At 39.9% G+C, this 26070-nt stretch overlaps 1 protein-coding gene across 1 annotated transcript in view; it reads right to left on the bottom strand.

Annotated features, from left to right (window-relative positions):
• Positions 1-26070, bottom strand: part of LOC128661274 (uncharacterized) — a 322964-nt gene that overhangs the window by 2636 nt on the left and 294258 nt on the right. The gene's annotated exons all lie outside the window — the stretch shown is intronic.

The raw sequence follows: 26070 nt of genomic DNA, 5'->3' as shown, positions 1-26070 counted from the left end.
ACGGATTTCATTCTTACTTATGGGATTACACCTCCTGGTCAGCAGGAGGAGGCAAAAAGCACCACAGCAGAGCTGTATATATAGCTCCTCCCTTTCCTCCCACTCCAGTCATTCGACTGAAGTTAGGAAGAGAGGTGCAGAGGTGACTGATGTTTTAAAAAAAAAAAAAAATACCTGGGTGGGCCGTAGACTCATAAAATAAATAAATTTATCAGGTAAGCATAAATTTCCTTTTCTTTTACAAGATATGACGATTTCATCCTTACTTATGGGATACAATACCAAAGCTATAGGAAACGGATGAAAGGGAGGGACAAGACAGGAACCTAAATGGAAGGCACCACTGATTGAAGAACCTTTCTCACAAAAACAGCCTCAGATGAGGCAAAAGTATCAAATTTGTAAAATTTGGAAAAAGTGTGAAGAGACGACCAAGTTGCAGCCTTGCAAATCTGTTTATCATTTTTAAATGCCCATGAGGAAGCCACAGCCCTAATAGAATGAGCTGTAATTCTTTCAGGAGGCTGCTGTCCAGCAGTCTCATATGCAAAACGGATAATACTCCTCAGCCAAAAAGAAAGAGAGGTAGCCATAGCTTTCTGGCCCCTACGTTTTCCAGAAAAAACAACAAATAATGAAGATGATTGATGAAATTCTTTAGTCGCCTGCAAGTAAAACATCAGGGCACGGACCACGTCTAAGCTATGTAACAGACGCTCCTTCTTAGAAGAAGGATTAGGACACAAGGAAGGAACAACAATTTCCTGATTAATATTTTTATTAGAAACAACCTTAGGAAGGAAACCAGGTTTGGTACATAACACAACCTAATCAGAATGGAAAATAAGATAAGGAGAATCACATTGTAAAACTGAAAGCTCAGAAACTCTGCGAGTAGAAATAGCAACCAAAAATAAAACTTTCCAAAAAAATAACTCAATATCTATGGAATGCATGGGTTCAAACGGAACCCCTTGAAGAACATTAAGAACTAAATTCAAACTCCAAGGAGGAGCAATTGGTCTAAACACAGGCCTGATTCTAGTCAGAGCCTGACAAAAAGACTGAACATCTGGAACATCTGATAGACGTTTGTGTAACAAAATAGACAAAGCAGAAATCTGTCCCTTTAAGGAACTTGCTGACAACCCTTTCTCCAATCCTTCTTGGAGAAAAGATAAAATCCTGGGAATCCGAACCTTGGATTCTCACCAATAAGATATTTACGCCATATCTTATGCTAAATCTTTCTAGTAACAGGCTTACGTGCCTGAATCAAGGTATCAATGACCGCATCAGAAAACCCTCGCTTAGATAAAATTAAGTGTTCAATCTCCAAGCAGTTAGCTTCAGAGAAATTAGATTTAGATGATGGAAGGGTCCCTGAATGAGAAGGTCCTGCCTCAATAGAAGCTTCCACGGTGGCAGAGAGGACATGTCCACCAGATCAGCATACCAAGTCCTGCGAGGCCACGCAGGAGCGATGAGAATCACTGAAGCCCTCTCATGTTTGATCCGAGTGGTCACTCTGGGAAAGAGAGCAAACGGTGGAAACACATAAGCTAGGTTGAACGACCAAGGCACTGCCAAGGCATCTATCAGTTCGGCCTGAGGATCTCTGGACCTGAATCCGTATCTCGGGAGCTTGGCATTCTGATGAGACACCATAAGATCCAGCTCCGGTCTGCCCCATCTGAGAATCAGGGTGGCAAAGACCTCCGGATGAAGTTCCCATTCCCCCGGATGAAACGTCTGTCTGCTCAAAAAATCTGCTTCCCAGTTGTCCACTCCTGGGATGTAGATTGCTGACAGATAACAAGAGTGAGCCTCCACCCACTGAATTATCTTGGATACTTCTGTCATCACTAAGGAACTCCTTGTTCCTCCCTGATGATTGATGTAAGCCACAGTTGTGATGTTGTCCGACTGAAATCGGATGAATTTGGCCAAAGCCAACTGAGGCCAAGCCTGAAGCGCATTGAATATTGCTCTCAACTCCAGAATATTGATGGGAAGTAGAGACTCCGACCAAGTCCAAACACCCTGAGTCTTCAGGGAATTCCAGACTGCACCCCATCCTAGTAGACTGGCGTCCATTGTCACTATCACCCATGAGGGTCTGTGGAAGCACGTCCCTTGGGACAGATGATCTGGTGACAACCACCAAAGAAGAGAGTCTCTTGTCTCCTGATCCAGATCTATCTGAAGAGACAAATTTGCATAATCTCCATTCCACTGCCTGAGTATGCTCAGTTGTAGTGGTCTGAGATGAAAACGAGTAAACGGAATGATGTCCATTGCCACCACCATCAATCCAATTTTGCCAGTTGATAAGACGACGCCTGGATCAGAATATCGTCCAGATAAGGCGCCACTGCAATGCTCCGCGGTCTGAGAACCGCCAGTAGAGACCCTAGAACCTTCGTGAAGATCCTGGGTGCTGTGGCCAGCCCGAAAGGAAGAGCAACGAACTGAAAATGTTTGTCCAGGAAGGCAAACCTTAGAAACTGGTGATGATCTTTGTGGATAGGAATATGAAGATATGCATCCTTTAAGTCCACGGTAGTCATATATAGACCCTTTTGGATCAATGGAAGAATTGTCCGAATAGTTTCTATCTTGAAGGATGGAACTCTGAGAAACTTGTTTAGACTCTTGAGATCTAAAATGGGTCGAAATGTTCCCTCTTTTTTGGGAACCACGAAAAGATTTGAGTAAAACCCCTGCCCCTGTTCCTGTATTGGAACGGGACAAATTACTCCCATCGTGGAGAGGTCTTTTACACAACGTAAGAATGCCTCTCTTTTTATCTGGTCTACAGATAATCGTAAAAGAAGAAACCTCCCCCTTGGGAGAGAATTTTTGAATTCCAGTTGAATCCCATGGGACACAATTTCCAGTGTCCAGGGAACCTGAACGTCTCTTATCCAAACCTGGACAAAGAGAGAAAGTCTGCCCCCTACTAGATCCGGTCCTGTATCGGGGGCCACCCCTTCATGCTGTTTTGGGAGCAGCAGCGGGCTTCTTGGGTTGTTTACCCTTGTTCCAAGCCTGGTTGGGTCTCCAGATGGACTTGACTTGTGCAAAATTCCCTTCCTGTTTAGCGGAAGAAGAGGAAGAGGGACTCCCTTGAATTTCAGAAAGGAACGAAAATTATTCTGTTTACCCCTTTGTTTAGCTGCTTTATTCTGAGGTAGGAGATGACCTTTACCTCCCGTAATGTCAGAAATTATTTCTTTCAAGTCAGGCCCGAATAGAGTCTTTCCTTTGAAAGGAATAGCCAAAATCTTTGATTTAGAGGACACATCAGCAGACCAAGATTTTAACCATAAAGCTCTACGTGCTAAAATGGCAAATCCTGCATTCTTAGCAGCCAACTTGGCAATCTGAAAGGCGGCATCTGTAATAAAAGAATTAGCCAGCTTAAGGGCCTTAATGCTATCTAGTATTTCCTCTAAAGGGGTCTCAGTCTTAAGAGACTCCTCTAAGGCGTCAAACCAAAAGGCAGCCGCAGTTGTAACTGGTACAGTACAAGCCGTCGGTTGTAATAGAAAACCCTGATAAATAAATAGCTTTTTAGAAGACCCTCCAAATTTGTATCCATATGATCTTTGAAAGCACAACTGTCCGGAATAGTTGTACGCTTAGCCAGGGTAGATATAGCTCCCTCCACATTAGGGACTGTTTGCCAAGAATCCCGAACAGTGTCAGCTATAGGATACATTTTCTTAAAATTAGGAGAAGGTGAGAACGGGATACCCAGTCTTTCCCATTCCCGAGTAATAATTTCCGAAATTCTCTTAGGAACCGGAAACACCTCAGAATAAGCAGGGACCTCTAAGTAATTGTCCATCTTACAGAATTTCTCTGGTGGTACCACAATAGAGTCAAAGTCATCCAGAGTCGCTAAAACCTCCCGAAGTAACAGGCAGAGGAGTTCAAGCTTAAATCTAAAGGACATGACGTCCGAGTTTGTCTGAGATAACATACTCCCAGAGTCGGAAAGTTCCCCCTCAGACAAAAGATCCCTACCCCCCAAATCAGATCCCTGGGAGGGCACATCGGAGATAGCCATCAAAGTCTCAGAAGTCGCAGGAACCACAGTGGCTTCAGTCCTGCTGCTTTTTCCCTGTAACACTGGCAACTTGGATAAAACTTCTGTAAGGGTGGATGAAATAACTGCAGCCATATCCTGCAGAGTAAATGAAGTCGACGCAGTTGAAGAACATGGCATCGCTTGCATGGGCGTTAAGGGCTGTGACGCTTGGGGAGGAAGAGTTGGCATACCCTGAGTCTCATCAGTCTGAGAAACATCTTGAGCTGTATCTTTATTAAGGAAAATCTGCTCTCTACATTGTAATGCCCTCTCAGTGAATGATGGGCAAAAAGTAAATGGGGGTTCCACATTGGCATTTAAACACATGGAACAAGTACTGGCATCAAGGTCATCCATTATGATAAACCAAAAGTTATTTAAACCTATAATAAACTCTTAATATAGTAATGCAAAAAAACAATACTGTGCCTTTAAGAAAAAATATATATTTTTTTTGTCTAGGACACTGCGCTATAAGAATGCAATATTTGCAGGTTTGAAGACAAACAACCACGTTTTGTACTGTATCCCAGAAGCAGTCAACTAATTTGGGGAGGTAATTTAAAACTTTTGAAAATAAAGGCATCTCGCCACAGCTCTGCTGCGATGCCTACCTGCTCCCTATGACCCGACCAAATGAGCCTCCTACAGCAGAGTGTCTGCACCGCTTGTACTACCCACACGGTCTAGACAGACACCGGAGTCACCTACACCTCTGACTCCCAAATCAGCACTGCACGGCTTGTCTTAGCGCGCAAACGAGTGTCCCGCCCATCGTGGGCGTAACCAACGAAACTCCCGGGCGGCTATGAATATTACATTGTAAAACAAAAATGGAGTCGCCGGGACAACTGTGAACCATACACTAAACTGTGATGCACCACACATATGTCTAGAAACACTGCAGCCAGTCCCCCCAATACCTCTTGGTCTGATAAGCAATTCCGGATCCCGGAGTAAACCGGAAGACACTCAGTAAAATCCCCAGCGTCAGCCCGAACCTAAAGGGGTTAACATCTCACAAAAATACCCCAATGCCCCTTATGCAGCCCCAACAAAAGGCCCAATAAGAAAGTCAGTCCCCCAGAACCGTGTAGAAGTCACACAGACATAGGTGAAGATATTGAGTATACAGAGGGAAATTACAGTCATTTCTGAGGTACTATGTGTCACAGAAGTAATAGACTGCACATACCTCCATTCTGAGTAACAGCATGACTTGTCCCACACTGCTAGAGGTCCTTTTTCTCCTCCAGGAATATGTGGGAACAAAACTGGGTCTTAGATAAAATTTGCTAAGACCATATTCAGCAGGGCAGCACACAGACTGGGAGTCACAGAAACGATCATATTTGAATCTGAACAGCTCCTCTTGCTTTACCCTTGAGTAAAATAATACACACCGGTACCATTTAAAAATAATAAACTCTTGATTGAAGAATCTAAACTAACACCTCACTTTACCTCTTCCTATCACTAACACAGGCAAAGAGAATGACTGGAGTGGGAGGGAAGGGAGGAGCTATATATACAGCTCTGCTGTGGTGCTCTTTGCCTCCTCCTGCTGACCAGGAGGCATAATCCCATAAGTAAGGATGAAATCCGTGGATTCGTCATATCGTGTAAAAAAATATATATATCTGTATTCTGGGCAAGATAGGTAGCATCTACCATCCTTATTTAACATTGCACAAGCAACTGCACATACAGCCCTGCCCGGCTCATGCTCAACCAGTAGGGTGAGAATATGATGTCTTAATCATCACAGACTTATAATTAGTGTGAGATGTTTTGAACGGCTAAAGGAGCAGTGATCTTATGATACTTCTTAGCTTGTGGTTGCAGTTGTTTAATTTATCTAATCAGCCAAAAATGTATTAGTTTAATAATACTCACTGTGAAATTAAGCACACAAATCAGTGGCGGTTCTGAGGTGGGGAACACTTACTGGTGGAGTTCTGGGTGTTCCACATATGGGAACAAGGTAGGTGTAAGTGTAGTTATGGGTGTTCCATGAGTTGGGTCAGGGCAGGGGAAGGTAGTGTTGCAGGTGACCTGAGAGCAGGTGTTGACATAAATGTTCTTAAAAGGTGCAGATATTGTGACAGACCCCTCTGTCAGTACTGGAAGGGTTAACTTTGTTCAGCTTTGAGAAACTATTTTCTGAAAACAGGTTTCCTGACATCAGCTATTGTTTACTGTAATTAAGTTTAAGTGATAAGCGTTCACATTGTTTAAGCAGACTGCCAGGTGTCAAGAAGGACTCCCTTGTTTTCTTGTGTTTAATTGTTTATTTGGTTAAGTAATGCAATCCTATTGTATCCTGTAAAAGTGCGTCTTCCCTCTATCTAATGTACTATCTTCTTCCAACCCCCCATCTGGTCTCCTAGGGAGTGTCAACCAGGTGGGAGACTTGCATAAATACTGGGCATATATCCCTCAATAAAACACATTCTGTTTTACCCACAAGATGGAGCTTGGTCTCGTGTTTGGGAGGAATTAACTGGGTTCGTGTGTTGCTGATCCCGTATTCAGGGCATCTTTAATCTGGTATTGACCCTTGATATCCGGGTTATACCATAACAGATATAAATATAATAATTTATATTTGTTTATTGAGTGATTTATTCTATTTTCCCAGTAATTAAAGTCAGCATAATATCTATTTTACTCACCTAACACATATGAGTTCATGCTGATAACAGGCTCCAATATCTGTGCTCAGGAAGAAGATTCCCTTATTCACTCCAGTTACATCAATACCTGATATCTCTCAGTGCTCTGGCCGTGTCTGTAAAAAGTATATTAAATGGTTTAGACAGATGATAAATAATGGTTCTGATTAACTGTACGTATGGTATAATGAAAGGCACACATAACAATTCATGGGATCCAGATCAGTGGTTTAGGTTATTACATATGTGATATTGATTCAGCACAAGCATTTAGTACAGTTAGCTCTGTGGGAGTTACAGTTGCACCTTAAATATTTATCTTTCCAGAAATTTACAATATAAGCCCAGGAGTAGACCATCTATTTATGAGTGGGACAAACCACAACCTTACAAATATATTATAATATTTTTTCCATTATTTATATCAAAGAGCAGCACTTACACAAATGTTAAATAAGAGTTGTTTATATGTAATTTAAATCTAATACTACAGTATTGATATTGTACTTTCTACAGATCGTCACCGTCAGACATTTTGTATTTACTAAAAATAAAATGTGTAACAAAAACCACACACAAATAGTGATAATAATACAGACCAATATGTAGTACCGACCAATATGTAGTAATATATCCAACGTGAAAAGAGTCTTTAATGGAGACAGTACCATAAATACAAATAGTGATAATAATACAGACCAATATGTAGTACCGACCAATATGTAGTAATATATCCAACGTGAAAAGAGTCTTTAATGGAGACAGTAGCACAAATACAAATAGTGATAATAATACAGACCAATATGTAGTATCGACCAATATGTAGTAATATATCCAACGTGAAAAGAGTCTTTAATGGAGACAGTACCACAAATACAAATAGTGATAATAATACAGACCAATATGTAGTACCGACCAATATGTAGTAATATATCCAACGTGAAAAGAGTCTTTAATGGAGACAGTACCACAAATACAAATAGTGATAATAATACAGACCAATATGTAGTACCGACCAATATGTAGTAATATATCCAACGTGAAAAGAGTCTTTAATGGAGACAGTACCACAAATACAAATAGTCCATACGATGTTCCTCAGAAGGAAGAGAAAGAAACACATCATAGCATAATACTGTGTAATCTTCACTCCCCAGATGGAAGGCAGACCCAGAATACTCACATTAGTTAGAGCTTCAACAGCTCAAGATAATCAGCTCTATTGTGCAGACCCCAGGCAGACTGGATACAGACACAGACAAATGCTTAAAGGGACACTGAACGCAATTTTTTTTTCTTTCGTGATTCAGATAGAGGATGACATTGTAAGCAACTTTCTAATTTACTCCTATTATAATTTTTCCTTCGTTCTCTTCCTATCTTTATTTGAAATGCAAGAATGTAAGTTTAGATGTCGGCCCATTTTTGGTGAACAATCAAAGTTGTTCTTGCTGTTTGGTTGGTAAATTCATTCACCAAAAAAAAAAAATTGCTGTCCAAAGTCTGAACCAAAGAAAAGCTTAGATGCCTTTTTTCCAAATAAAGATAGCAAGAGAATGAAGAAAAATTGATAATAGGAGTAAATTAGAAAGTTGCTCAAAATGTCATGCTCTATCTGAATCACAAAGGGGTTCAGTGTCCCTTTAAAGCAAATGAACAATTTATTAATAACAAAAGCTAAAGTTCTTGTAGATCACTATGAGTAACAGATACAAACATACACAGATACTATGCGTGTGATAATCCATTGTTACAGACCGCATGAAGCTACACACTGTATCTGTAGTCTTTCTGTACCGGATAGGTACCCTCCTTGTGATCAATTTGTACAATGCTTAAAAGACTCTACATTTTGCATTTTTCATGTGCTCCACCCCCAGTCCTTTAAATTCTCTTGGTCAGTAGTGAGTTGTCTTAAATCACACTGCAAAAGGGGGAGGGGACTCGTAAAGACAGGCTCTAAAATGTTAACGTTTAATTGTTTTCTAGGACAGAGATAAGAAAAGGAAGCCTTGGTCTTTACATTGATTGATATGATCTCTCATCAAGCTCAGCCCATTTAATATGTTCATAAAGTATATAATAACAAAATCAACAGATGCAAACTAAAAAAAAAAAAAAAAAAAACACCATCATAACCATAAATAATAAATAAATCACTCCATCTCTCTATAATATTACTCGCTTTAACATAGTCTTCAAATTATTATATTACAGATGAAGCTGGTATCCAGGAGAAAAGAGACAGTCCAGTTTTAGCAGCTGATATAAATGGTTTGGTGTTGAATAATGGAGATAATAACTGTTTTTGAATCACCAATGTTTGAGCTCTGATCAATGGTAACCATTTAGCTAAAAATTCCAGAGTCTCTTATTATCATTTAATAAATTAATAATCTGAATCTCAAACATAATATGTTGTAGAAGGGTACTTATAAAACCAGTAAAACTGGGTGGAGAAGTATCCTTCCACTTCCTCAATATCATGTATCGCATTATCCTTATCATTGTACAATAGGTATGGTAGTAATTTGGTCTAATAATTGCTGAATCCGTCAGAAAAAAAATACATCTACCATTAATCTTGAAATGATCCGAAAAAAGTTTGTTATACCAAAAATTTAATTTGGACCATAATTGTGATATCTTATGGCATTTCCAGAATAAATGTAGATTATCTGCTTTGTCTAGATGGCATTTAGGACAGTAAAAATCATTATTTGGAAATAATTTTGCCAATTTAGAGGGAGAGAAATATACATTGTGAATCAGTTTGACATGTGATTCTTTCCAACCAATGGGAATTGTAAGTTTTTGCATTAACATAAAACTGTGTCTAATAGTAATAGAGTCTACTGCTGGAAAATGCAATACCCAAAAAGCTTGAATTTTATTTAAATATAACTGACCTTGTTTAGAAAGCAAAATATCATACAATAACGATATGGAACATTTACCTAGAGAAAATTTCCTAATGGATAGACTGATCTCGGACCATCGACCCATTAGCTCAATTTTCCAACTTTTAGAATTGATAAAATGACGTATCTGGAAATATGCAAACATGTCATTCCTAGATACTTGGAACCTGTGAATAAGGTTATTAAAGGATAGTAAGTGTCCGGTAGAAGAGAACAGTTGATGCAAGTATATCAACCAATTTTGGGACCATTATTTAAAAACTGCTTGTTGAATTTCTGGTATAAATTCTGGATTCCCACATATTGGGAGAAGGGAAGAGCATTTAAAATCTATTCCCAGATTGAAGCAAATCTTCTGCCATACAATGATAACATTCTTAAAGGTTATTACATTTCATAGAATACTAGGGAGATTCCCTATTGAACAATGCAAAATTTAATTAACAAGGCACCACTGCTTGAAGGACCTTTCTCCCAAAAATAGCCTCGGACGAGGCAAAGTTATCAAATTTGTAAAATTTGGAAAAAGTGTGAAGAGACGACAAAGTTGCAGCCTTGCAAATTTGTTCAACAGAAGCATCATTTTTAAATGCCCATGAGGAAGCCACAGCCCTAGTGGAATGAGCTGTAAAACGGATGATACTCTTCAGCCAAAAAGAAAGAGAGGTAGCTTTCTGACACCTACGTTTCCCAGAAAAGACGACAAACAATGAAGATGATAGACAAAATTCCATAGTCGCCTGCTAGTAGAACTTCAGGGCACGGACTACGTCCAAATTATGTAACAGACGCTCCTTCTTAGAAGGATTAGGACACAATGAAGGAACAACAATTTCATGATTAATATTCTTGTTAGAAACCACCTTAGGAAGAAAACCAGGTTTGGTACGCAACACTACCTTTTCAGAATGAAAAATAAGATAAGGAGAATCACATTGTAATGCTGAAAGTAGAAGAAATAGCAACCAAAAATGAAACTTTCCAAGATAACAACTTAATATTAGTGATGTCGCGAATAGTTCGCCGGCGAATAGTTCCTGGCGAACATAGCTTGTTCGCGTTCGCCACGGCGGGCGAACATATGCGATGTTCGATCCGCCCCCATTCATCATCATTGAGTAATACTTTGACCCTGTACCTCACAGTCAGCAGACACATTCCAGCCAATCAGCAGCAGACCCTCCCTCCCAGACCCTCCTACCTCCTGGACAGCATCCATTTTAGATTCATTCGGAAGCTGCATTCTTAGTGAGAGGAGGGACAGTGTAGCTGCTGCTGATTTAATAGGGAAATTGATAGCTAGGCTAGTGTATTCAGTGTCCACTACAGTCCTGAAGGACTCATCTGATCTCTGCTGTAAGGACAGCACCCCAAAAAGCCCTTTTTAGGGCTAGAACATGTCTGCTTTTTTTTTCCTGTGTAATCTAATTGCAGTTGCCTGCTTGCCAGCGTGTGTGTCAGGCTCAGAGCGTATACTGTGCCCACTTGCCCAGTGCCACCACTCATATGTGGTGTAACAGTAGTGTAGATTTAAAAAAAAAAAAACACTTTTTTGACTGTGTAAAATAATAGCAGTCAGTTTCCTTCACACGTGTGCGTTTCAGTGCCTGCCTGCCAGGGCACAGTGTCACCCCAGTGCAACTCATATCTGGTATAACAGTAGTGTAGATTTAAAAAAAACAACACTTTTTTGACTGTGTTAAATAATAGCAGTCAGTTTCCTTCACACGTGTGCGTTTCAGTGCCTGCCAGGGCACAGTGTCACCCCAGTGCAACTCATATCTGGTGTAACAGTAGTGTACATTTAAAAAAAAACAACACTTTTTTGACTGTGTAAAATAATAGCAGTAAGTTTCCTTCACACGTGTGCGTTTCAGTGCCTGCCAGGGCACAGTGTCACACCAGTGCAACTCATATCTGGTGTAACAGTAGTGTACATTTAATAAAAAATTTTTTTTACTGTAATAGATTGAATAGCAGTTAGTTGTCTGCAAGCGTGTGTGTCAGGCCTACAGCGTCTACTCTGCCAACTTCTGCCAGTGCACAGTGCCACTCATATCTGTTGTCACAGTAGCTTGCACGCATAGTACCACTAATTGAAAAAAAAAAGACAGGCAGAGGCAGGCCACCCTGCAGGGGCCGTTGTATTAGTGGTGCTGTGATTCCCTTTGACCCTAGAATAATGCCCAGTGTTCAGAGGCCACGTACCCCGAACTCGAACAGTTCTGAGGACATAGTTGACTGGCTAACACAGGACACCCAATCTTCTACAGCTTCCGCTCGGAACCTTGACGCACCATCCTCCTCCAGCTTAGCTTTGGGCACCTCTCAAGTTACCACTCGCCCGCCTGCCGCCACCACCAACACTAGCACCACAGCCGCTTCACTTGATCTGTCAGAGGAGTTATTTACACATCAGTTGGAAGAAATGAGTGCATCTTTTTCCATCTCCCGGTTCCTAAAAGCGATGCCATATACACGTCCCCTGATAGGGGACGTAACAGGGATTAAACTGATAGGAATAGTACTACTTAACACACATTATAATAACACAGAGAGAGGCAACACAGAGAGAGGAGTCTGAAGAAGAGGAGTCAGAGGAGGAAGGTGGCTTTGAGGAGGTGGAAGACTAAACACTGCAGGCGTCCCAGGGGGCTTGTTGTCACCTTTTGGGGACCCTTGGTGTTGTACGTGGCTGGGTGGAGGAAGAGACCTTCAATGACATCAGTGAGGACAAGGAACGGGACATGGCTTGGTATCCAACCTTGTGCAAATGGGGAGTTGGCGGTTGTGCAAATGGACTGTTTGCAGTTGTTTGCGGTGCGTCAAACGGGGAGTTTGGTCTGTCACTGTGAAGCGGGCGTAACCCTTACACTACCTGATCGATACATAATACCTGATGTTTTAAAGCACGTTATTCCAAACAATTTAGGAATGTTAGGTGATTTATGCCCTTTATGGATTAAAACCATACTCTGCATCAACTATGTAATTTTCCATGGGAATTTTGCCATGGATCCCCCTCCGGCATGCCACAGTCCAGGTGTTAGTCCCCTTGAAACAACTTTTCCATCACTATTGTGGCCAGAAAGAGTTTCTGTGGGTTTTAAAGTTTGCCTGCCTATTGAAGTCTATGGCGGTTCGCCCGGTTCGCCCGTTCGCGAACTTTTGCAGAAGTTTGCGTTCGCCATTCGCGAACCCAAATTTTTATGTTCGCGACATCACTACTTAATATCTATGGAATGCATAGGTTCAAACGGAACCCCTTGAAGAACATTAAGAACTAAATTTAAACTCCAAGGAGGAGCAATTGGTCTAAACACAGGCCTGATTCTAGTCAGAGCCTGACAAAAAGATTGAACATCCGGAACATCTGCCAGACGTTTGTGTAGCAAAATAGATAGAGCAGAAATCTGTCCCTTTAAGGAACTTGCTGACAACCCTTTCTCCAATTCTTCTTGGAGAAAGGATAAAATCCTAGGAATCCTAATCTTACTCCATGAGTAGCCCTTGGATTCACACCAAAAAAGAAATTTACGCCATATCTTATGGTAAATTTGTCTAGTAACAGGCTTACGTGCCTGAATCAAAGTATCAATGACCGAATCAGAGAACCCTCGCTTAGATAAAATCAAGCGTTCAATTTCCAAGCAGTCAGCTGTAGAGAAATTAGATTCGGATGATGGAAGGGTCCCTGAATGAGAAAGTTCTGCCTCAATGGAAGCTTCCACGATGGCAGAGAGGACAAGTCCAATTTAATCCACTCATTAGATGCATTAAATAATTGTGCATAAAACGTATATTTCAATAGCCTAAAAAACAATATTGGTGCATTTGCATAGAAAACGGTGTAAGGAAAGATAAAACACAATTAATAATATGTAGCCGTGTGTTGCTTTTTGTAACCCGGATCCGGTTGATTTTATAAACGAGTAAACTCAACACTATGTATGGCTTAAAAGTATCTGGTTCTTAAAAGTCAAATAAAATTATTTTGGTTAACAATTTACGTCCTGTATATTAGGGGATATGAATTTGATATGTGATATATTTACAGAAGTTGGTCAAAAACTTAAAACCTCAATAGTATGATAGAAAAATAAATTCATAAAATACATAAATTTACATAACGAAACAATTTATGTGGTTTGTGTATTAGTCTCTCACAAGGAGAAAACTTTATCCCAGCTCCTTGCTGTTAGCGATTCTTTGTGTAGACAGTTCTCCTAATGTACTTTTGTTTACTCTGCAAAGCAGGACCGCTTGTACTGTAGTTGGATTATCAGCAAGCATGTATCAATTTTCGGATTTGTAGAATTGTCCGCAGACTTGTAGCGTTTGATGTTGGTTCCTGAAGAAATGGAGCAATACGTATTGCTCCATTTCTTCAGACGTTCTTCACTCCACATCACTACCCCATACAAAGGGTGAGACCAGAAACAGATCAGCAATCAAGTTCAGCGCTTACTGTGACACTCGAAGTTACCCCCTGGTGGGTTTTACCAACAAAGGTCACAAAAAAACAAAGACGAATCATCGGACACGGATCTTATTACACTTTGCCAGCAAAGTACTTTTGTGGAAAATTAAGATACCCCCTGGTGGGGTTTTCTTCAACAAAGGAGAAAAAAAGAACAGGATCCTTCATACTGAAACTACAAAAGGAAATCATAAAAAAATCTATACCGGTATAGTTAACTAACTCTATTTTCCAACTCCAAAGGTAGTTCTTCTATATAAGCCCCGGGCAAACTATTATACAAACAAAATACACAAACCACATAAATTGTTTCGTTATGTAAATTTATGTATTTTATTAATTTATTTTTCTATCATACTATTGAGGTTTTAAGTTTTTGACCAACTTCTGTAAATATATCACATATCAAATTCATATCCCCTAATATACAGGACGTAAATTGTTAACCAAAAGAATTTTATTTGAATTTTAAGAACCAGATACTTTTAAGCCATACATAGTGTTGAGTTTACTCGTTTATAAAATCAATTATATAGTTGCATACCAAATCCGGGTTACAAAAAGCAACACACGGCTATATATTATTAATTGTGTTTTATCTTTCCTTACACCGTTTTCTATGCAAATGCACCAATATTGTTTTTTAGGCTATTGAAATATACGTTTTATGCACAATTATTTAATGCATCTAATGAGTGGATTAAATTGAACTAAATAAATGTATTTATTTTAACCAAACATCTAGATATTTGTCTCTTATATTATAAATTATATAGTATTTTATTTTATCACACTTCAGTTTGTATACAGTAGAATGAATATATATACAGCAAGAATACACAAATAATTTAATTCAATAATTATATTCACTAGGCGAACTAAGACTGAGGAAATACATTCAGCCCCAATTTCTCTCAACTATTCTTAGTTTATAGGTGGTTATTACGGAGGTAAACCACCTTTTTTGAGTGTTTTTTCTGCCTTTAAAGTAATCAACACCATCCACTGGAGTATACTTGATAGTTCCTCTTGCATGAGAGCATCTATCATATTTGTCCAAGAGAGGACATGTCCACCAGATCGGCATACCAAGTCCTGCGAGGCCACGCAGGAGCGATGAGAATCACTGAAGCCCTCTCCTGTTTGATCTGAGCAATCAACCGGGGAAGGAGAGCAAACGGTGGAAACACATAAGCTAGGTTGAACGACCAAGGCACTGCCTAGGCATCTATCAGTTCGGCCTGAGGATCCCTTGATCTGGATCCATATCTTGGGAGCTTGGCATTCTGACGAGACGCCATCAGATCCACTTCCGGATTGCCCCAACTGAGAATCAGGGCGGCAAAGACCTCTGGATGGAGTTCCCATTCCCCCAGATGAAAAGTCTGTCTGCTCAGAAAGTCTGCTTCCCAGTTGTCCACTCCTGGGATGTAGATTGCTGACAGACAACAAGAGTGAGCCTCCACCCACCAAATTATCTTGAATACTTCTGTCATCGCTAAGGAACTCCTTGATCCTCCCTGATGATTGATGTAAGCCACAGTCGTGATGTTGTCCGACTGAAATCGGATGAATTTGGCCAAAGCCAACTGAGGCCAAGCCTGAAGCGCATTGAATATTGCTCTCAACTCCAGAATATTGATGGGAAGTAGAGACTCCGACCGAGTCCACACACCCTGAGCCTTCAGGGAATTCCAGACAACACCCCATCCTAGTAGACTGGCGTCCGTTGTCACTATCACCCATGAGGGTCTGCGGAAGCACGTCCCTTGGGACAGATGATCCGGTGACAACCACCAAAGAAGAGAGTCTCTTGTCTCCTGATCCAGATTTATCTGAGGAGACAAATTTGCATAATCTCCATTCCACTGTCTGAGCATGCTCAGTTGTAGAGGTCTGAGATGAAAACAAGCAAACGGAATTATGTCCATTGCTGCCACCATCAATCCAATTACCTCCATGCACTGAGCCACTGATGGCCGAGGATTGGACTGAAGGGCTCAGCATGTATTCAAAATCTTTAACTTTCTGACTTCTGTCAAGAAGATTTTCATAGATGTAGAGTCTATTAGAGTTCCTAGGAAAGGAACCCTTGTCTGTGGAATTAGTGAACTTTTTTCTAGATTCATCTTCCACCCGTGAGTCCTTAGAAAGGACAGAACTATGTCGGTATGAGACTTTGTCAGTTGATAAGATGATGCCTGGATCAAAATATCGTCCAGATAAGGTGCCACTGCAATGCCCCGCGGTCTGAGGACCGCCAGCAGAGACCCTAGAACCTTTGTGAAGATCCTGGGTGCCGTGGCCAGCCCAAAGGGTAGAGCCACGAACTGAAAATGTTTATCCAGAAAGGCAAAAATCAGGAACTGGTGATGATCTCTGTGGATAGGAATATGATGATATGCATCCTTTAAGTCCACGGTAGTCATATATTGACCCTCCTGGATCAATGGAAGAACTGTCCGAATAGTATCCATCTTGAAGGATGGAACTCTAAGGAACTTGTTTAGACTCTTAAGATTTAAAATGGGTCGAAACGTTCGCTCTTTTTTGGGAACCACAAAAAGATTTGAGTAAAACCCCTGTCAGTGTTCTTGTATGGGAACGGGACAAATTACTCCCATAGTGGAGAGGTCTTTTACACAGCGTAAGAACGCCTCTCTTTTTATCTGGTCTACAGACAATCATGAAAGAAGAAACATTCTCCTTGGGGAGGAATTTTTGAACTGATACCCTTGAGACACGATTTCTAGTGTCCAGGGATCCTGAGCATCTCTCATCCAAGCCTGGACAAAGAGAGAAAGTCTGCCCCCTACTTGATCCAGTCCGGATCGGGGGCCACCCCTTCATGCTGTCTTGGGAGCAGCAGCGGGCTTCTTGGGTTGTTTGCCCTTGTTCCAAGCCTGGTTGGGTCTCCAGGTGAGCTTGGCTTGAGGATATTTCCTTTCCTGTTTAGAGGAAGAGGATGTGGAGACTCCCTTGAAATTACGAAAGGATCGAAAATTACTTTGTCGTCCCCTTTGCTTAGATGTTTTATCTTGAAGGAGGAGGTGACCCTTACCTCCCATAATGTCAGAAATGATTTCTTTTAAGTCAGGCCCAAATAGGGTCTTTCCCTTGAAAGGAATAGTGAGGTATAGTCAGGTATATAGAGGTAGATAAAATGTTAGATATTTAATACATAATCTAAAAACATAAATTACAACTCATGGATCCATGAAAAATAAACCAAATGGTAATACACTCAAAATGGTAATAAAATCACATACAGATAAAAACAATAGATGGTCGCAGGTAAGTGGCCTAGCTCCTGCACAGACCTGGGTACAAAGTGTGAGGGTACCAATGTGGTGAATACAAAAAATATATAAAAAAATTGCAAAAAATACAAATATAGTAAGTATGAAAAATAACAGGTGTAAAAAATAAAAGATCAACGGAACGAATAAGTCTCAATGTAAAACCTGAAAAAAATGAAAGGATCCTTGGCGACCAGAACACCTACAAGAGATTACCAACAAATCCAGTGAATATTTATAACAAGGAACTAACAAATATATTAGATGGAGCCAAAGGACTAGGAATTCTGAATGAGAAAGAATTCAACTATATCAAAGTGGATTATCCCATCACTCCAGTGATGTATCATCTTCCTAAAATTCACAAATCTATTGAGAATCCACCAGGGAGACCGATAATATCCAGTATAGGCTCCCTAAGTAGTAACCTGTCCGAATACGTCGATCTAATTTTACAGAAGTATGTTAGACAACTTCCATCCTATCTTAAAGACTCGACCCAAGTATTGAACATGTTGGAAGAATTTGCTTGGGAAGAAGGATTCATTATGGTTACATGTGATGTGGCATCCTTGTATACCAGTAAACCACACCAACAAGGTATAGAAGCAGTTGAATTCTTTCTAACTAAAGACCCTGATATGCCGGCAGATCAAATGGAATTTATATTGGAAAGTATTGGATTTATTCTGAACCACAACTACTTCTACGATAATGGAAGCTATTACCAACAAGTCTGTGGCACGGCTATGGGGACCAGGTTCGCGCCAAGTTACGCAAACCTCTATATGGGGAGGTGGGAACAAATATTCTGGGAGTCCTGCCCAGCGAGCGCGGACCTGGTCCTCTACCGTCGCTACATAGACGATATCCTAATGGTATGGAAGGGAATGAAGGAAGATCTGGATTTCACCATTGAAGTGATGAATAACAACTTGAACAACCTGAAATTCACGTATGAGTGTAGCACTACAGAAATAACCTTCTTGGATCTAAAGATAAAAATCAACAAAGGAGAGATAGAAACTTCCACATACTTCAAAGATGTGGATAGCAACAACTATGTCCACATGATGAGCTGCCACCACAATAACTGGAAGACCAACATACCAAAAGGGCAGCTGGTGAGGATGAGAAAGAATTGCTCGAACCAAGAAAAATGGGAAGAACAGGCCCAAGTGATCAAATCGAAATTCCTTGAGAGAGGATATTCTGAAAGGATGTTGGATCAGAAAATATCTGAAGTAGAAAAGATCGAACGCTCGGACTTGATCAAATACAAGAGGAAGATATAAGAGGAGAAGAGTGACCTTCTAGACATCCCAATGATTACCGAATACAGTCAAAATAGGGATATTATTGAGAACATCTTCAATAAACATTGGTCCCTTCTGAAAGAGGATGAAGTGACCGGTGAGAAACTACCTCCCAGACCTAGATTTATATATAGGAAAACTAAGAACTTAAAGAACAGAATTGTACCTAGTATATCTAAAAAGGAGACGGTCGGAGTAAAAGATGTATTTGGAAAGTTGATTAGAGGATTCTTTCCCTGTCCATCCTGCAAAGCCTGCAAATGTGGAATAAAATCTGCAAGATTCAAATGCCACAATACAGGAGTAACACATAAGATCCATGACATGATACGTTGTCAAGATAGAGGGGTTATATATATGTTGCAATGCCCATGTGGTCTACAATATGTGGGCCAAACGTCGAGACTTCTAAGAGACAGGATACGAGAGCACCTGTTACAAATTGAGAAATGCAGCATGGAAACATCGCTATACAAACATTTTACCCTGAAACACAATGGTAATATTAGAGATCTGAGCTTTATGGGCATTCAGAAAGTCAACAAAGGATGGAGAGGAGGTAATTTTGAGAAAAAATTACTTATTACAGAATCCAAATGGATTTTCACTCTGGACTGCCTTCATCCTAAGGGGTTAAATAACAAAGAGGATTTTTCCCATCTATTCAAAATCACCTAAATCCTGCCCCTAAATATTCTCCCCTCTTCTCCTGAATCTCTAGGAGCACCTGTATATCTTGATCATCCCTGACTTCTGGTTATGTGTGTGTTCCTGCCTTTGCCATCCATTATTTGACTGGGTACCTACTGAAGGGTCCCTTTAGAGGACTTACCCGTTATGATATATCCAGACTAATCCACTATGGGATAGCCCTATTATACAAATCCTTACGTGCACATCCACCTTTATATCTTATCCTGATATAGATACATTATCCTGATATTCACACAACATTGTTTATTGATTTCTCTGAGAATACATTGACCCATCGGTTAAAACCGACTCTACAATTACACCAGTCCCCTATAGTGCTATGCCAGTAATTTCGTCTCCATACTGTTAGACCTAAGTAAGGTCGTAATCTCTTCCAATTACACTAAGACTTATGCTCATTTACTTTTTAGCCTATGAATTAGCCCCCTGTTGTCTAAAATTATATCAACCACCAATAGCGTTGTCTGTACTGTCGTGATGTCACAGCTCAGTCAGAGCTATTTATTGTCCTAATTTAACCTATTACCATTTTTTTCGAAATTTAGTCTTGATGCATAGTTAGCATCTATTTTGATATTGAGATGGTTTTCACCAGTCCCCCGGCACATTTGCCCACTCTAGCTACCAGCCATAGTGACTCAAACTTGAATTAAAGCTCAAGTCTGGTAGTGTTGTCACGATCCTGGGTGATATAATTATAAGAACATATGAGGACTCATGTCCCTTATATGATAATCTCCAGTAAGGTTTGTTATACCATTTATTGGTAACTCTATTAATCCATGCAACAAGAAAGCTTTGAAATGTATACACAGCTTATTAGTTCCAATATCAATAGCCCACTTCTGTATATATGTCATTTTTTACTCCTATATAAGGTATTACTTATACTTAACGTTGCTAAGATTAGCCAATTAAGGATTTATTTAGGATATGTTTTATTTATGATATGTTTTAGAATATGTCTCTGCTATATCACTACTGATTTTCTAGTTCATAAGTATATTCTAAGCTATATATAGCTATTTAACAGTTTCTAATGTCTCTGAACATACTATATTATATGCTAACAAGTGATACACTAACAAGCGTTAATGCTACAAGCTACATCCCTTACATTGTAAATTGTGCAAAATAGTTTCACTAAGTATAAGGTTATATTTTACAATTAGAACTGGTCCTGATATGGTCTAAAGTCCTGTCAGGCACTTTAACAACATTGATGTGATTACTTTTCATGAAAGAGTGCCGCCCTAAGTATTTAACAGAAATATCGTCATAATTTTCCAAAACCAGAAGTGATATTCCGCAAACACTCCCGAACCGGAAGTGACGTCATAATTTGCCGTAATCGTTAGTAATACTCCGTGGGCATAATTTAATTTAATTTACTTTAGAATCTATCCTCTGACAGTTATATCAGATCCATTTTATGGTATCTGACAATAGAACTTGTCTTTTAAGGATGTAATAACTGATCCGAAAATAAATGAAGTTAGATAAAATATGTCACAATATGCACAGGAAGTGACATCATGAACCGGAAGTCAGATTCCGGTATCAGTTTCATATACAAATCTAATTTCTATCACAAATATAAGTTAGGTAAATAGTTTCCCTATAATATATAATACACATACTATATTGATTATAATCTGAACCACCCGAGTACTCAGCACAAATGGAATAGGATCACTGTTGCTAGGAATGCCCTTACCCTTGACACAATGCCCATACCCACAATGCATCTAAAAGGAAGTGGGCGGAGCTTAATTTTTGGCGCAAAAACTCAACACACCCATTGGCTACAATACCCTTTATAAGGATAAAATCTCCTTAGTCAACTCAGTCTTGATAAAGGCCTATACTAGGGCCAAAACGCGTCGACTGAGTATTGGTAAGCCTATTTTCATATATGTAATATTGTGAGAGACAATCTGCACTATATTTTTCTTTTTTCACATATTTTTAGGTGGATATCGTTTTTGGAGTTAATCTGACATCTACACCGATATCTGATTCCCTGTTCCACACGTTTGTGGACACTGTTCCTTCCACACCCCAAGGATATATCTACAAATGGGATTCCTGAAAGGAATATCCTTTTAGGTCTGGGTGACTATTTCTACATTATTTTTTCACCATAAATTTTTGTCACGAAAACATTTTTTCACCATTTTTCTATTTTTTTACTATTTTTCACTATTTTCACCTGAAGTTTGGATCTGAATTGCAATTCACATTATTTTTCAACTGACATTTATTTTTCAATTGACATTTATTGACACTAATTTTCATTGAGGTTTTACATTGAGACTTATTCGTTCTGTTGATCTTTTATTTTTTACACCTGTTATTTTTCATACTTACTATATTTGTATTTTTTGCAATTTTTTATATATTTTTTGTATTCACCACATTGGTACCCTCACACTTTGTAGCCAGGTCTGCGCAGGAGCTAGGCCACTTACCTGCGACCATCTATTGTTTTTATCTGTATGTGATTTTATTACCATTTTGAGCGTATTACCATTTGGTTTATTTTTTATGGATCCATGAGTTTTAATTTATGTTTTTAGATTATGTATTAAATATCTAACATTTTATCTACCTCTATATACCTGACTATACCTCACTATCCCTTTCTGCCTGCAGTTCGGTAGGCGCTTGGGGGATCCCCATTATACATTCGATTCTATTGGTGGTCACTAGGTATCACCTCCCCCCTAAGCTCCAAGGGTATTGAGTAGGCGCTAGTCCATATCCCCATCACTTGAAAGGAATAGCCAAACGTTTGGATTTAGAGGACACATCCGCAGACCAAGATTTCAACCATAAGGCTCTGCGTGCTAAAATGGCAAATCCTGCATTTTTAGCCGCCAATTTGGTGATCTGAAAGGCGGCATCCGTGACAAAAGAATTAGCCAGCTTAAGGGCCTTAACTCAATCCATAATCTCCTCTAAAAAAGTCTCAGTTTTAAGAGACTCTTCTAGGGCGTCAAACCAAAAGGCAGCCGCAGTTGTGACTGGTCCAATGCAGGCCATTGGTTGTAATAGAAAACCCTGATGAACAAATAGCTTTTTCAGAAGACCCTCCAACTTCTTATCCATAGGGTCTTTGAAAGCACAACTATCCTCAATAGGGATAGTCGTACGCTTAGCCAGGGTAGAAATAGCTCCCTCCACCTTAGGGAACGTTTGCCAAGAGTCCCGGACGGAGTCAGCTATAGGATACATTTTCTTAAAAATGGGAGAAGGTGAGAACGGGATACCCAGTCTTTCCCATTCCCATTTAACAATTTCCGAAATTCTCTTAGGAACCAGAAAGACATCAGAAAAAGAAGGGACCTCTAAGTACTTGTCCATCTTACACAATTTTTCTGGAGGTACCACGATCGAATCACAGTCGTCCAGAGTCATCAGGACCTCCCGCAGTAACACTCGGAGGTGTTCAAGCTTAAATCTGAAGGCCATGAGTTCCGAATCTGTCTGAGGTAATGTACTGCCTGAGTCAGAGAATTCCCCCTCAGAAAGGGTCTCCCTACCCCCCAATTCAGATCCCTGGGAAAGCGCATTGGAGATAGCCATCAAAGCATCAGAATTCGCAGGAACCACGTGGGTTTCTGACCTGCTGCGTTTGCCTTGCAACCCTGGCAACTTAGATAAAACCTCTGTGAGGGTAGATGACATAACTGCAGCCATATCCTGCAAAGTGAAAGAAGTAGACGCCGATGAAGAACATGGCGTCACTTGAGCGAGCGTTAAAGGCTGTGACGTATGGGGAGAAAAAAGCGGCGTACCGTGAATCTCATCAGTCAGCGCGCACTCTTTAGACATATCTTTATTAAAAAATATTCTCTCTTTACATTGTAAGGCTCTTTCAACACAAGAGTCACAAAGTGTAACTGGGGGTTCCACAGTGGCATCTAAACACATGGGACATGTATTTTGTTCAATGTCCTCCATAGTAGTAGATGCAAAGTACTAAACTTGGTCAAAAATCTTTTAAACAAAAGAACAATTTGTGCAGCAAAAATAGTGTACTGTGCCTTTAAAAAATAAAACTTTTTATCTCTTTTTTTTTTTATAACCCGACAAGGATTAAAATAACAACAGCTAGGAGCGGTCCTAATTTATACCCTGCACCTCTCACATGGGCCCCGTTTATAAAAGCCTATCAGTCCCAGAGACTCACAGTCACCCCGCTACAGCTCCATTGCGGCTCCTACCTGCCTCCATGTGACTACCAGACCCCTCTGATCAGCGTGCCTAGGACCGCTTATAAACTACCATAACAAGCGGACGTAGGTGCTGCATAAGTACACTGCTTCTCCAGCACTTGTTTACCGGAACTCGACTGAGGCGAAACAGCGCATATGAGCGCGCGCAAACAGGTCCCGCCCATCGTGGGCAGAAACAAACAGAGCCCGGGAAAAAACTATAATGGCAAATTTAACCAATTATACCCTTGGGGAAAATTCTCTTAGGAACCGGTAGTGTACTGTGCCTTTCGGAATGTCAAACAGACTACTCCCCAGCGTCAGCCAAAAACACAATTTTGCCCATCTGTTTCTGTATGTAATAAACAGAGTAAAACCTGCTATTGTACTTGCATTTGGTCACCATAATAAAACACCCAGTGCTTCTGGCTAAGTAGATAATTGCCGGACTGCCTGGAACATTAATAAGTGTATGTTGTCATCCTTCTTTACATTAAATGACATCAAACATAATTAAAAAGTGCACAGGGAGACCCTTTAGATTCAAAAAAAACTTAATAAGAGAGTACAGTAAGCTCTGAGTATCTGCATTAAGCCCCAGAAATAAAGAGACTTTACTTACCTCAATGCTGAGGAACATCATGAAAACACCCAGTGTCAAGAGGTTCACCTTTTTTCCTCCTGAGGTCCTGTGAATAAAGAAGGGTCTTAGGTAAATTCACTAAGTCCATATCCAGGCAGCCCCAATAACAGAGGTGTAGTGAGATTAAAACCCCACACGTTCCCAGACATAATTTGTTCTTCCAGAAGCTGCCCGGTAGAGTACTCTCTGGCACCATTTAAAATAAAAAACACTTGATTGAAGAATCTAGACTAACACCTCACTTCACCTCTTCCTATCACTAACACAGGCAAAGAGAATGACTGGGGTGGGAGGGAAGGGAGGAGCTATATATATACAGCTCTGCTGTGGTGCTCTTTGCCTCCTCCTGCTGACATGGAGTCAATGTCCCATAAGTAAGGATGAAATCCGTGGAATTGTCATATCTTGTAAAAGAAAAGAACGATGGGTCTTGGACACACATGTATATTCATAGCTTTCTGGGTTTTTAATTCTCCAGCTATCGTTAAGTTTTAGAGCCGTACAGAATTTTTTAAAATACTGAGCCATTTTTTCATTTTTAACCTTCTCTTTAGTTGAAGATCTGTCTAATTTAGGACATAATGTTGTGTTGAAATCGCCTGTGAGAATTAATCTTTCACTAGCAATTGAGTATAACTTACTTTTAATTTGGAGAAAACACATTTGGCCCATATATATTACATATCGTATATTGTGTATCACCAATTGTTAAGTGAAGAAATATACACCTACTATTCAGATCATGCTCCACTTTTAATACTTGATATTCTAATTTTTGTGTATTAAAATTGCAACACCACAGCTCCTTTTAGTGGAAGGTGTGACCAATACTTCCCCAACCCATCGAGTCTTTAACTTGCTTAACTCACTCTCCGTAAGATGCGTTTCCTGAATCATGGCAATGTCGGGGCTTGTCTACCCAACTGTGCTATTATTTGCTTGCATTTTATTGGGGAAGAAATTCCCCCGACATTCCATGACAGGTTATTCAACTGTGTACCCATTTAAAGATACTCTGTATACTTAAATGAGACATAGAAAAATGGAGCAACAGAAAAAAAAAACCCACACACAACATAAAACAAGAACTCCTAACATACCCCTACCGAGCGAATATTCTATGTTGGCTGACCTTTAGTGACTCAAGTAACAAAAAAAGTAGAAATTTTATTAACCCTATTTTTCATAAGGATGAACCTTGGTTCCGTTAAAAAATGATTTAAATAGCGGTCAGCAATACCTGCCCTTCTTGGACATTATTTAATATGTTAATTTTCCCCTTAGCTTCCACCCAAAGTTTGGCTGGATATAACATTCTAACTTTACAGCCTTTTTCAGTGAATTGAGAGAAATAGGGGGACATACTTTTCCTTTTTTTTCGAGTTTCGTTAGAGAAATCTTGGAACATCAGTAATTTATGATTATTTATAGTTAATGTACCAAGTTCCCTATAGACTTTAAACATTTCTTGTCTTGATAAATATGAGTGTTCTGTTAAGCCCTGTATCCTTACGGTGTAGATCTAATAGTACCCACCCTGTGAGCTCTTTCTACTTTTAACAGAAGATTTTCCTCAGGTATACCAAGAGCTTGTGGTAGTATTAGTGACGTAAATTTGATTAAGTCTGATTAAGTCGAGACATATCCTCAAGATCTTCGAGTCTAGTATTGATCGACTGAATGTACCTTCCCTGTTCCTCAATTAA

The sequence above is a fragment of the Bombina bombina genome, chromosome 5 (assembly GCF_027579735.1).
Source record: "Bombina bombina isolate aBomBom1 chromosome 5, aBomBom1.pri, whole genome shotgun sequence".
Lineage (NCBI taxonomy): Eukaryota > Metazoa > Chordata > Amphibia > Anura > Bombinatoridae > Bombina > Bombina bombina.
This window is presented reverse-complemented; position numbering and strand designations above follow the sequence as displayed.